Raw genomic sequence first — 13,166 nt, 5'->3', positions numbered from 1 at the left:
TGAAGTGCTCAGGGGAAACCCACTTAGACACTGGGAGAACATGCAAACTGTTGTATGAAGATGGTGCCTTGGTTAAGATTCGTACTGGGGATGCAGTGCTGCAAGGCGATAGCACTTGCTTGAAAGCCACCATTGAATGTTTTTTTTTTTCCTTTTTAACTGTGCAATATACTATATTATGACTTATTTAGGAGAATTTGGAAACAAACATAACTAATGTATGTGGCCTTGGCAATGGCATTGTTAGCATGGCATAAGAGCATCTCTGAAGAAAGATGGCCCTGGCAGAGATAAATGGGCTTTCATATAAATAAAATGCTTGCTACAACAGTATTAACTACTTCGCGTTGGTTGAACTCTACGTCCTGCAGGTGGCTGGTGGGCTCTGACAGGACATATATTTCAACTGCTTCACCGCACACTCCTGCCACTACCGCCGATCGCTCCGCTCTGCACCTGCCGCAGGCCCTTTTCTCTGCTGTCTCTATGACAGCACAGTTCTGTAAGCCGGTTAGAAGCCGATTTCATTGGCTCCTAACTTCGTGATCACTGTGAGCCAATCCCATTGTCTTACATTGATGAACAGGGTCAGGAGCCATTAAAAGCGGCTTCTGACCGACTCATATAGCTCTGCCGTCCTAGAGACTGCAAAGAGAGAGGCCTTCAGCGATGGGAGAATGGCGTGTCCAGCGTGTTACCAGCAGTCTCTAGTCCTCAAAGGGAACCTGAACTGAGTACAATTATTTAAAATAAACACATGATGTAGCTGCAAATAAATATATTACATATTTACCTTGCCATCAGTTCCTCTCAGAAGCTCACCATTTGCTTCTTAAGGTGGCCACTAACGGTACAATTTTTAGCGAAAAATCGTTTGAGCGATCAGAAATTCTGATCGGATTGGTTGTAAATAATCTCTATTGGTGGACACAATCGATTATGAACGAGGGAAAAATTTTCGTCGAACCAAAATTTGGATTTTCTTGTTGGTCGTGATAGATAGGAAGCAATGATTGGTTAGTTGATGGTGTAGTGAACGATTTTTCGTCTGATCAGAATTTCTGATCGCTGGAACGATTTTTCACTAGAAATTGGACCGTTAGTGGCCAGCTTTACAGTGATCCCTTCCAATTCTGACAAGATTTTGTCAAAACTGAAATATGCCAGTTGCTGTCAGTTATATATTAGCTGCTGTCAGTTACAACTGAATGTGCAAGGTAATGTCCATGTTTCCCAATGGCTCAAGTGGGCGATGTTACCGTTTAACAGTGTGCTGACCAGGAAGCTGTTATGGGGTAATGGCCATTTTCAAAATGGAGGACGGAGAATTCCATTGATCACAGTGGACAAATGGAACGCAGAAGAGGAAAAATAGATTGGTGAGTAGACTACACAGGAGGTAAGTATGATGTGTTTATGTTTATTTTGACTTTTAATTTTCAGTTCAGGTTCTCTTTAACCCATTCTCGTTCCGTCGTTTTTACTTGAGCAATGTTCACCTCCCATTTGTTAGCCTATACCTTTATCACTACTTATCAAAATGAACGGATCTATATCTTGTTTTTTCCACCACCAATTAGGCTTTCTTTGGGGGGTACATTTTGCTAAGAGCCACTTTACTGTAAATGCATTTTAACAGGAAGAATAAGAAAAAAACTGAAAAAATTCATCATTTCTCAGTTTTCAGCCATTATAGTTTTAAAATAATACATGCCTCCATAATTAAAACTCACGTATTGTATATGCCCATATGTCCCGGTTATTACACCGTTAAAATGATGTCCCTATCACAATGTATGGCGACAATATTTTATTTGGAAATAAAGGTGCGTTTTTTCTGTTTTGCATCTATCACTATTTACAAGTTTAAAAGAAAAAAAAATATAGAAATATTTCATCTTTACATTGATATTTAAAAAGTTTAGACCCTTAGGTAAATATTTACATGTTTTTTTTTATTGTAATGTTTTTTTGTTTTTTTTTATATTAAACATTTTATTTGGGTAGTTTTGGGAGGGTGGGATGTAAACAATAGGTTTATAATGTAAATGTGTGTTGATTTTTATTTTTTTTACTTTTAGTTGTAGTATTACTTTTTGGCCATGAGTTTGTTTACATGACATCACTCTAAGCGTAACATACGCTTAGAGAGACGCATGGGGGACGCTACAGCCAGAAAAAGTGAAGCTTCCGAGAGAAGCTGTCGCTTTTTCAGCGGGGGAGAGGAATCAGTGATCGGGCACCATAGCCCGATTCACTGATTACCCGGCTAATGAACCGCGGGCCGGGAGCGCGCATGCATGCGCGCGATCGGCCGCGGGAGCACGCATGGTTCCTGGACGTAGTTTCTACGTCCAGGAACTAAAATAGGTTAAGGGCCAAGAGACTTCTGGTACGCAAGGGTTAATATTGTCTATAGTGCGCTTTACTGAGTACATACTCATGTCACTAACTATCCCTGAGGGTACTCACAGTCTTATCATTATTATGGTCAGTCTAATATCACTAACATAGTCTAAGGTCCTTTTTTTTAGGGGGGGGAGGGGGGGGAGTAGAACCAATTCACTTATTAGTACGTTTTGGGCTATAGTACAAAGCTATAGTGCGTAGAAGAAACCCATGCAAATATGGGAATACATACAAACTTTACATACAAACTCCATGCCTGGCCCAGATTTGAATTGGGGGACTCACACCTTGCAAGGTGCGACTGGTATCCTTTCCGCCATTGTGCCATTGTCACCACAAAGTTGCCAACCACCTCTAAATATACAAATCAGTCTGGAAGAATCACTCCTGTTGTTCCCTGGCCTTGGAACAACAAAAAAGAAAAGATCTGTCATTTTTCCTCCCTGCAGAAATCAACACGGAAAGTGGTGTAAATGGGATTGAGACACTGTAATGGGACTCAATGAGGATGGCACATGGAATGATGAGGTAGTGACAAGTAACCATTTCACAGTTTGGGAAACTTGCAACATTCTTTATGCCTGAGGGCCTTTTACATCGAGGCAGCGCGGTATTTTTACAGTCTATGGCGACGCGTGGATTAAAAAAAAATCACCATTGCGACGCGCATGTGCAGAAGTGTATTTTAGCAATATGCTTCTGTGCACTTCCAAATACCCAAAGCAGGAAGTGACGGCAAGTGCATGTCATGCACACGTCATTTCCTGCTTTGCCAGTGGCCAGACAGGGAACACCACGCAATAGCACGGTGTTCTGTTCCCTGAAGACCTGTCTTTGATGGTGCAGTGTGGTGCGCTGGGCACAATGCACCGCACCGCTAACGCCGGTTTAAAGTCTGAAACTGGCCTTAAAGAGGAACTGTCGCAAAAATCTTAACATTTAAAACACATACAAATAAGAAGTAGATTTCTCCCAGAGTAAATGAGCCATAAATTACTTTTCTCCTATGTTGCTGTCACTTACAGTAGGTAGTAGAAATCTGACATTACTGACAGGTTTTGGGTTAGTCCATCTCTCCATAGGGAATTCTCTGCATGGCCTTCATTCTTTATAAAGACATTCCCTGAAAAAGAATTACATAAATATGCTGGCCAGCCTCCCTGCTCGCTGCACACTATTTTGGCAGTTGGACGGGGCAACTGCCATTCACTAAGTGCTTTTAAAAATAAAGAAAACCCTGAGAACCCCCCCTATGAGAAGATGGGCTGGTCCAATATCTGTCGGTAATGTCAGATTTCTACCACTTACTGTAAGTGACTGCAACATAGGAGAAAAGTAATGTATGGCTCATTTTACACTGGGAGAAATGTACTTCTTATTTGTATGTGTTTTAAATTTTAAGATTTTTGTGACACCTCCTCTTTAACCACTTGAGGACCCACCCTTTACCCCCCCTTAAGGACCAGCGCTGTTTCAGCTGATCTGTGCTGGGTGGGCTCTGCAGCCCCCAGCACAGATCAGCGTGCAGGCAGAGCGACCAGATCGCCCCCCTTTTTTCCCCACTAGGGGGATGATGTGCTGGGGGGGTCTGATCGCTCCTGCCTGCCGGGTGTTGCGGGGGGGGCACCTCAAAGCCCCCCTCCGCGGCGAAATCCTCCCCCTCCCTCTCCTACCTGCCCCCCCCCCTTGAGATCCGGGCTGCACAGGACGCTATCCGCCCTGTGCAGCCAGTGACAGGCTGTCTTCTGTCACATGGCGGCGATCCCCGGCCGCTGATTGGCCGGGGATCGCCGATCTGCCTTACGGCGCTGCTGCGCAGCAGCGCCGTACAATGTAAACAAAGCAGATTATTTCCGCTTGTGTTTACATTTAGCCTGCGAGCCGCCATCAGCGGCCCGCAGGCTATTCACGGAGCCCCCCGCCGTGAATTGACAGGAAGCAGCCGCTCGCACGAGCGGCTGCTTCCTGATTAATCAGCCTGCAGCTGGCGACGCAATACTGCGCCGCTGGTCCTGCAGCTGCCACTTTGCCGACGCACGGTATAAGCGTGTGGTCGGCAAGTGGTTAAGGACCACTATAAAAAAAAAAAGATGTAAAGCATAAAATATATACTTATAAAATGTACATTTTTCCCAGAATAAGAATGCACTATAAATTATTTTTTTCCTGTGCATCTAGCAAGTTGGAATAACGCGATCAGTTGCAATGCAGTTGTGTGAACAGGACCATAGAACTACATGGGCATTTAGTTGACATGCAGAATAATTCTGCAATGCAGGTGAGCACTGTCAATTAAAGTGGACCTGAACTCAGAACTTCCTCTCTGCTCTAAAAGATACGCAACAGCATAATAACCATTAAAGAAAACCATTTCTTTGTTACAGCTGATACAAATCCTGCAATAAATCTGCATTTTGTCTAATTCCTGCTTTCATGGCAGCAGACATATTGTTAACAACCTACTTATCTGCCTTGGCAGTCAGCTGACACAGGGGAAAGATCAAATTACAGATGTGATTAGACACAGATGAGGGGGAATTAGACAGGCTAAACTCTCTAAATACATACAGGGTGCATTTCTCTATGTTTCCTTCTGTCATGTGCAAGAGTTCAGGTCCACTTTAAGCCTAATTCTTCATGCCTTGTAAAGCATCTTTATAAAGATGCACACCCGGCCTCCCTAGCCCTTTGAATACTTTTTTCACAGTTGTACTAAGCAACTGCTGTTCAGTAAGAGCTTTTGTAAATAAAGAAATACTGAGAATGCCCCATGAGGAGATAGACTAGTCCAACACCTGCCAGCTCTGTCAGATTTTCAGTACCTACTGTAAGTGAATGTGACACAGGAAAAAAGTAATTTGTAGAGCATTTCAGCAATAGAGAAATCTACATTTTATATCTTTGTGTTTTAAATTTTACATTTGTTTTGTAACAGTTCTCCTTTAACAGGTCTTGTCTTGGGACAACCAGATATAGGTAGAGTTAATCCTCGATTTTAAGGCATCTTTACTTTTAATCCAGACGCCTTCTCCTCTATAGTAAAACCCCTTTGTCTCTGCATCCCATGTCCCTGTGTCTGTGTGTTTTGTTGTGCGCATGTACAGTGAGGGGCGCAGAGACACAGGATAGCTGCGGGAATGACGCGGCAGGGGGCCAGGAGGGGCGGGCGTGCATCGAGAGGGCGCATGCACGTGAGAGCGTGGCGCGCATGCGTGCGTGGCGGATGTACAATGACAGATCTAGCCCGTTTTTAAACGGGCTAAGGTCACTAGTTAAATATAGTTTAGCTATGTTACTGTAAATCCTAATTGCAGGTTCTCATTAATTGTTGGTGTGTTTCTTCCCTCTAGTGGCTGAAAACATATTGGCAGAAATATAATCTGTTAATCCTGTCTGGGATTCCTGCCGTGTGCATCATATGGGAACCAGATAACATCAGCAGAATGCCATATAAACACTCCCTTATGAATATTGCTGCGTCATCTCTGCTCTTTAGATTTAACTGTTGCTTAACTCCTATCAATTATATCTAGTTAATAAGCATTTAACTCAGAAGGCAACAGTGGCACGCAGTTTACAAAGCACGCTGAGGGTTTTAATAAGACAGGACACCTATCACTGCCTGCGTGACTGGAGACATCCTCAGTATAAGTGATGAAATAAAATACAGTTCTACCTGGTTTATTCGGCCAGATAGAAGGAAGGATCTGTCCATTCTGATATGTGTGACTCAGTCCAACCTGATTTCACATTAACAGGCTGTAAATCACGATTCAGATTGTGAAAGAAGCAAATTAATTCTTTTAGTATTGAAATGGAGGTGTGCTGAGAAAGAATATTGTCCCATCCCTACCTGTCCTCAATCATTTTGGATTATTGTACTACATTACTGGATTTTGGGTCAGGTCAAATAAAAAAAAACCACAATGCCATTTAGGTCAGTTTTACACCTATTTTTTGTATTGCGATGTGGTGTGATGCTCCTGCCGAATCGCAAAAAAAATTAATTATATGACCCTGCGGCAGAGTACGCCAATAGTGACATATGCATAGCACCGCCCCCCATTTAGCAGCGTACTTCCCATCAATTCGCACTACACTCCGTCGGTAAAACTTACTGCATCACCCATTGACTTGCATTAACCCAAGCTCTGTGCATTAAGGTGCTTGCATTAACGCGCTACAGCCTTTGCGTTGGATCCGATACTTCCGGTGCATCACTACCGACTGCATTAAGTATAAAAGTCTCCATATTTTTTATTGCTTTTGTGGCCTCTTGTGGTAAAATAGGGTAACGCAATGCAGGTGTAACCTGAAAATGTAAAGGGGGCCTAAAGTAAACTTGTTTATCAGCTAATACTCTTGCATAAGCAATGGCATATGAACTGGGGTCACTGAGGTCACAAGGTCAACTGAGCCTCTGTTCCAGAAGTCCCTGCTGGGGCCTCCTTCAGATGCCAATCAATAGTGGCCTAGTTGTGATGATTTATGCAGGGGCGTATCTGGGTAATATATCGCCTATGGCAAACACTGAAATTGCGCCCCATATTCATTTGTGCCCCATAGCCATACTAAAGGTGTCCCTCCAGTATTGATATTCAGAGGTGTCCACCCCAGTATAGGTAGCCAGAGGTGTCCTCCAGTATACGTAGTGAAAATTAGCCCCCAGCATTGTTAATCAGAGGTAGCCCCCAGTATAGGTCACCAGAGTTAGCCACCCAGTATAAGTAGCCAGATAGCCAGAGGTCACGCCATTGTATAAGTAGCCAGAAGTGGCCCTCCTAGTGTTGGTAGTCAACAAGTTTAGGTTGCCCACTCAGCATTAGAGTGGGGCCGAACGTCCGATTTTAGGTTCGCGAACCGGGTTCGCGAACTTCCGCGTAAGGTTCGGTTCGCGTAAAAGTTCGCGAACCGCAATAGACTTCAATGGGGATGCGAACTTTGAAAAAAAAAAATATGCTGGCCACAAAAGTGATGGAAAAGATGTTTCAAGGGGTCTAACACCTGGACCCCCAGGTGGAGGAGTGGGATACATGCCAAAAATCCCCGGGAAAAATCTGGATTTGACGCAAAGCAGCGTTTTAAGGGCAGAAATCACATTGAATGCTAAATGACAGGCCTAAAGTGCTTTAAAACATCTTGCATGTGTATACATCAATCAGGTAGTGTAATTAAGGTACTGCTTCACACTGACACACCAAACTCACCGTGTAACGCACCGCAAACAGCTGTTTGTGTAGTGACGGCCGTGCTGGACTGGTGCGCACCATGGCGAGAACAGGTATGCAGTGGCGGGTTCACTGAACAGAACAGGTATGCAGTGGTGGGTTCACTGAACAGAACAGGTATGCAGTGGCGGGTTCACTGAACAGAACAGGTATGCAGTGGCGGGTTCACTGAACAGAACAGGTATACAGTGGCGGGTTCACAGAACAGGTATGCAGTGGCAGGTTCACTGAACAGGTATACAGTGGCGGGTTCACTGAACACAACAGGTATGCAGTGGCGGGTTCACTGAACAGGAATACAGTGGCGGGTTCACTAAACAGAACAGGTATGCAGTGGCGGGTTCACTGAACAGGAATACAGTGGCGGGTTCACTGAACAGAATAGGTATGCAGTGGCAGGTTCACTGAACAGGTATGCAGTGGTGGGTTCACTGAACAGGTATGCAGTGGTGGGTTCACTGAACAGGTATGCAGTGGTGGGTTCACAGTACAGGTATGCAGTGGTGGGTTTACAGAACAGGTATGCAGTGGTGGGTTCACAGTACAGGTATGCAGTGGTGGGTTCACAGAACAGGTATGCAGAGGCAGGTTCACTGAACAGGTATGCAGTGGTGGGTTCACTGAACAGGTATGCAGTGGCAGGTTCACTGAACAGGTATGCAGTGGTGGGTTCACTGAACAGGTATGCAGTGGTGGGTTCACAGTACAGGTATGCAGTGGTGGGTTCACAGAAGAGGTATACAGTGGCAGGTTCACTGAACAGGTATGCAGTGGTGGGTTCACTGAACAGGTATGCAGTGGTGGGTTCACTGAACAGGTATGCAGTGGTGGGTTCACAGTACAGGTATGCAGTGGTGGGTTCACAGTACAGGTATGCAACAGAACAGGTATGCAGCCAGGAACAAGCTAAGCCTAACTAATCTTTCCCTATGAGAGACAGTCTGCAGCAGCTCGCCTTACTCTCACTAACGCAGGCACACGAGTGAGCCTAATGGCCGCCGCTGCCTGCCTTTTATTAGGGGGGGAGCGGCTCCAGGGGCTAGTGTAGCCTAATTGGCTACACTGGGCCTGCTGACTGTGATGTAGAGGGTCAAAGTTGACCCTCATGGTGCATTATGGGGCGAACCGAACTTCCGCAAAAGTTCGCCTGCGGGACGCGAACGCGAACCACTGAAGTTCACATGGAACCGTTTGCAGGCGAACCGTTCGGCCCAACTCTACTCAGCATAGGTAATTAGATGAGTCCCCTCCCCCCATATTAGTAGCCCCGCCCCCCAGTAGTATAGGTTGATAGAGTTAGCATCCCCAAGTATAAGTAACGAGCAGCATTCCTCAGTCTGATTGTGGAGCACGAAGGAGGAAGGAGCAGCCATGGCACCCATGATGCTGTGGCACCCATGGCACGAGCCATGCCTGCACCCCTCTAGATATGCCTCTGAATTTATGTTGTTTGGGGGTTACTCTGCATAATTAGATTGTTTGGGGGAACATACTTTATAATTATGGTCTTTGGTTAAATGTTCTGCCTAAGTATTTACATTATATGACACTTATGTTGTTTGGGAACACTCTGCTATATTTTGGGGGCACATAATGCCTAATTCTGTTGTTTGAGGGCACACTCTGCATAATTATGTGATTTGTAGTATCATGCTGCCTTATTATGCTGTTTGGAAAAACACTGATTATTTATGTTGTTAAGGGATGGGCAGTTCCTAATTATATTTTAAGGGGGAGAACCTAAAGCTGGCCATACACTGGCCCGATTTGCGCCCGTTTCGACAGCAGATTCGATCACTGGGATCGAATCTGCTGCCAATCGGTCACGCTACACGGCGAATTTCGATCTATTTCGTCCGATCCCGTCGATCGCGCCGTGCGGAAAATAACCGTCGATAGCCCGCGGGTAAAGAGCGCATCGCTAGCGGCGTTCGAGTGCCCGACGACCGACGCAATAGAGCCGCAATACATTACCTGCTCCGGAGGCGCAACTCCAGTCTCCCGGTCACCGCTGCTCTGTCTGCGCTCTGGTCTCCAGGTCCGGCATGCCTCACTTCTTCTAGCCCGGCAGGAAGTTTAAACAGTAGAGCGCCCTCTACTGTTTAAACTTCCTGCCGGGCTAGAAGAAGTGAGGCTTCCGGACCTGGAGACCAGAGCGCAGACAGAGCAGCGGTGACCGGGGGACTGGAGTCGCGCCGGCGGAGCAGGTAATGTATGCGGGCGGGGGCAGCAGCAGAAGCAGCACCACAACAGATTGTGAACGGTTTCAGGCTGAAATCGGTTCACAATCTGTTTGCTGTAAAGACAGCCATACGATCCCTCTCTGATCAGATTCGATCAGAGAGGGATCTATCTGTTGGTCGAATCTGATGGCAAATCGACCAGTGTATGGCCACCTTAACTGTTGTTTGACGAATATGTCTACTTAATTATGATCTAAGATTGTAGCAGTGATGGTTTTGGAAAACAGTATACAATGTTCATTTCATCTCATATGGCTGCCTGTAAAATAGCTAGGGATTATGGAATTATCGTCTGATACAGAAAAGGGGGCTTCATCCAAAATTTTACTTCGAGGGACTCACTAAGTACTAGTTACACTCTCACTAGGTTTCTGTACATCATTTGGCTTTGCCCACAATTTGTCATGACCATGTTCACTGATAGTGATGGTCAAGTCTAGGGGAACTAATAGAGAAACGTGATTTGTTTGATCAGCTAATAGATTTGCAAAGCACTGATTTGCTGTAATTGCATCCTGCTTTGATCATGTCTAGCAAATTAGAGACTTTCATATCTATCACCTGACCAAACTGATCACATGCTTCTCCACAATTTCTCCTAGACATGACCATCACTATCGACTGAAAGCCGTGTCATGCCACTGCTTTGTGCACCACATAATTACCCTTTCAATGCTGCCTAGTTGTGGTCCAGATCTTCTGGGACCTTAGCAATCCCTGAATTGAAGCATATTAAAGGTACTTACACTTTTTTTTTGAGATATCAGATTATAATCTGCTTCACCACTTTACACAAACTCTGATAGGCTCTCCTTAACCTCCTTAGCGGTAATCCCGAGCTGAGCTTGGGGTAAGCCGCCGCGGAGCATTTCTCAGCCCCTGGTGGGCCGATTTGCACACTTTTTGCTTTGTTACACGCAGCTAGCACTTTGCTAGCTGTGTGTACAAGCCGATCGCCGCCGCTCCACGCCGATTCGCAGCTACCTGCCGCGTTAGAGGGCCCCCCCCCCCCCGAGAGCCCTTGCGCAGCCTCGCCAATCACCGCCAGGCTGCGCTAAGGGGTGGATCGGGACTCCCCCAGACGCCATGACGTGGATGACATCGATGACGTCATCCCGATCATCGCCATGGCAACGGGGGAAGCCAAAGAGGAAATCCCGTTCTGAACAGGAAGTAGTTGGTGGATGCTGCTGCACAGCGGTTATCATGTAGCTAGCGCTAGGCTAGCTACATGATTTAAATTGTTTTTTTTTTTAAGTGCTGCGCCGCCACCCCCTGGCGGTTTTAATAGAACGGCAGGGAGGTTAAAGCAAAGCTACATACTTCTGAAACAGCAGAAGAGTACAGAAATCATTTGTGAAATGTCAGTTTGATGTGTTGAAAAGTGATATTCCACTTTTGTTGATAAAAATGAAGTCCCCCAGTACAGAGCCAGGCACCACAAAAGATTTAGTAAATATTTCACATATGTTACCTTACTTTTATCTGCAGAGACAGTCACATGCATAGCTCAGTCTTCCTGCCAGTACAACAAATAGCCGAATTGAAAAAGTGGAGCTGATACTCCCCTGGATATTAAATTGTTCCTGTTTTGTGCAGTTTATTATGCATCAGGAGCCTTAGAGGTACTGGAGCACTAGTACTTTTGAAAGAGCTCTAACATGCACTTATATTTTTTGTGGAAAAAATGGTATTTGAAATTTAAGACCTTTTAAAGAGACTCTTTAACAAAATGTTCAGCCTTATTTCTTCTATCCCATACGTTCCTATACCTGCTCTAATGTGGTCTGGCTTACTGCCTTTCCTAGTTGCACAGTGGCTGTATTATCTCTGTTATATAATCTAATCTTCTTTCCTCTGACGGCTTTGTCGGGCTCAGGCACTCAGGCTGGAATGTGCTGCTCTGCTTGTGATAGGATAGAAGCTATATACACCCTCTCCAGGCCCCCTGCAGGCTCTGTATGAGTCACAGACTGAGCTCCTCTCAGCCTATCACATGCCATGTCTTTTGATTGTAAACACTGCCTAAAACTGGCAATTACAAGCCAGGATTGCAGCAAGGAGTGGCAGAAACAGCACAGAGGGGCCCAGGAGAACATAATGAATAGAATGGTATGCTTTTTATTGTAAGAATTTTATAGTACAGATTCTCTTTAAGACATACACAGCAGGCCGCAAACCATCACAAGAAGCCATTTTGATTGTTAAAGCATACCTGAGGTGACGTGACGCGAGATAAACGTGGGTACATATAATACCTACCTTTTTATTATTTTCCCATTGCAAGTGTTGGTAAACAAGTGTTTTCTCTGTACAGTCAGAGAAGTGAAACTGCACTCAAATATCAGTGGCAGCTGTCCTTTAATTAGATGGAAACACTTATATCTGGCTGAACGAACACTCCTGATAACACAGTACCGCAAAGTTCAAACAGGCCATTATTTCTCTGTGTTTGAGTTGATTGAACTAGATTTCAATCACATGGACATAGCTGTTGTTTACATTTCCAGTCAGAATTTTTACCCATTAAATTGAAAATAAGAATGTGAGACTCCAGGAATGTTCTACTTACCATTAATACTACACATGCAATGAATTATCTCATAAGCTTATTTTCAGTTCAACTTTGCTTTAACCAAATTAATAAATTAATTTACTAACTAGCTTGATTGCTTGTCCTTGGAAATCAGATGCATTATGCAATGTTCCTAGTTGTTTACCCAGTAAAGACCGTATAAAGACCGTGGCTCCAGTTGTCTGTTTCTGTACTGTATCATTTTACTTAATCTTTAATGGAAATGTAGGTTTCATATTATATACCCTACAACCTAAAAGGGAGGGGGGGAGGAGTCATTTACTTAAATGGGCACTACAGCGAAAAACTGTAAAATTTAAAATATGTGCAAACATATACAAACAAGAAGTACATTTTTTCCAGAGTAAAATGAGCCATAAATTACTCTTCTCCTATAAGGCTGTCACTTACAGTAGGCAGTAGAAATCTGACAGAAGTGACAGGTTTTGGACTAGTCCATCTCTTCATAGGGGATTCTCAGCAAGGCTTTTATTCTTTATAAAGATATTCCCGAAAAAGGATTTAAACAATGATGCCTGCCAGCTTCCCTGCTCCCTACACAGTTATTTGGCAGTTGGACAGAACAACTGCCAGTCACTAAGTGCTTTTGAAAAAAAAATATATCCCTGAGAACCGCCTATAAAGAGATGGACTACTCCAAAACCTGTCACTTCTCTCAGATTTCTACTACCTACTGTAAGAGACAGCAAC

Source organism: Hyperolius riggenbachi, chromosome 6 (genome assembly GCF_040937935.1).
Source record: "Hyperolius riggenbachi isolate aHypRig1 chromosome 6, aHypRig1.pri, whole genome shotgun sequence".
Taxonomy (NCBI): Eukaryota; Metazoa; Chordata; class Amphibia; order Anura; family Hyperoliidae; genus Hyperolius; species Hyperolius riggenbachi.
This window is presented reverse-complemented; position numbering follows the sequence as displayed.